We start from the raw sequence: 1,572 nt of genomic DNA on the forward strand, positions 1-1,572 counted from the left end.
ATATCGTGAATCGATTCCCAAATCGATTTCCAGATTTACTCAATCGATGTCCAAATCGATGTATTTAAGGTTGAAAGGTGAACTAGTCGATTTCCAAATCGACGCTCGGGCAGGTTAAAATTTTTTTTCTGAAATTTGAAGTCTGGGGCCAATGCAATCGATTCCCAAATCGATTTTGTAAACTATGTACCATGCTGGTAATCGATTTAACTGGAAAACACTGCAAGCACCAGAAGTGTCCTGTGAAAGGGTTCAAAGATCAGACCTCTCTAGGATCAATGATCCCTAGTTTCATCCTTATATGCAGGAAACTTTCTCTTGGTAAAGCTTTTGTAAAGATGTCAGCCAGCTGTTCAGCTGTATTGACATATTCAAGCTTAATGATCCCATTTTGAAAGTGATCCCTTATAAAATGATGTCTTACTTCAATGTGCTTGGTCCTGGAATGCATCACTGGATTCTTAGTAATGCTTATTGCACTTGTGTTATCACACATACTAGGTACTATTCCCAAGTCAACACCAAAATCCAATAAGTGTTATTTCATCCAAAGAATCTGGGCACAGCAGCTCCCAGCTGCAATGTATTCAGCTTCAGCTGTTGATAGTGCAATGCTAGTATGTTTCTTGCTAAACCACGACACAAGTGAGTTTCCAAGTAAATGACAAGTTCCAGAAGTACTTTTCCTTTCTAGTTTGCATCCGGCAAAGTCTGAATCTGAGTAACAAACTTAAGTGCAAGTTGATCCCTTAGGATACCACAAGCCTAGACTCTTAGTTCCTACTAGATATCTGAAAATCCTCTTAATTGCACTAAGGTGAGACTCCTTAGGATTTGATTGGTATCTTGCACACATACAAACACTGAACATGATGTCAGGCCTGCTTGCTGTAAGATAGAGCAATGATCCTATCATACCCCGAAACCTAGTAACATCTACAGGTTTACCTTTCTCATCTCTGTCTAAGTAATTTCCTTGACTCATGGGAGTATCAATGGACTTAAGGTTTTCAAAACTAAATTTCTTTATCAAATCATTACAGTATTTAGTTTGACTAATGAAAATGCCTTGCTTGCTTTGGTTAATTTGAAATCCCAAGAAATAAGATAGTTCACCCATCATTGACATTTCAAATTTACCTTTCATTAAATTTTCAAAATCTTTGCACAACTTATTATTTGTAGATCCAAATATTATGTCATCAACATACACTTGGACCAGCAAGATATCATTTCCAGTAGTCTTTGTGAAAAGGGTCTTGTCAACATTTCCTCTTAAAAAGTTTTGTTGAATAAGGAAATTGCTGAGCTTCTCATACCAAGCTCTTGGAGCTTGTTTCAACCCATAGAGAGCCTTTGATAGCTTATACACATGATTAGGAAAATCAGGATTTTCAAAACCAGGTGTTTGGCTAACAAAAACTTCCTCTTGAAGGTCACCATTGAGAAAGGCACTTTTCACATCCATTTGATAAAGATTAAAGTCCATTATACAAGCATAAGCAAGAAGGATTCTAATGGCTTCTAACCTAGCTACAGGGGCATAGGTTTCATCAAAATCTATTCCTTCCT

Source organism: Cicer arietinum, chromosome 2 (assembly GCF_000331145.2).
Source record: "Cicer arietinum cultivar CDC Frontier isolate Library 1 chromosome 2, Cicar.CDCFrontier_v2.0, whole genome shotgun sequence".
NCBI classification, from domain to species: domain Eukaryota; kingdom Viridiplantae; phylum Streptophyta; class Magnoliopsida; order Fabales; family Fabaceae; genus Cicer; species Cicer arietinum.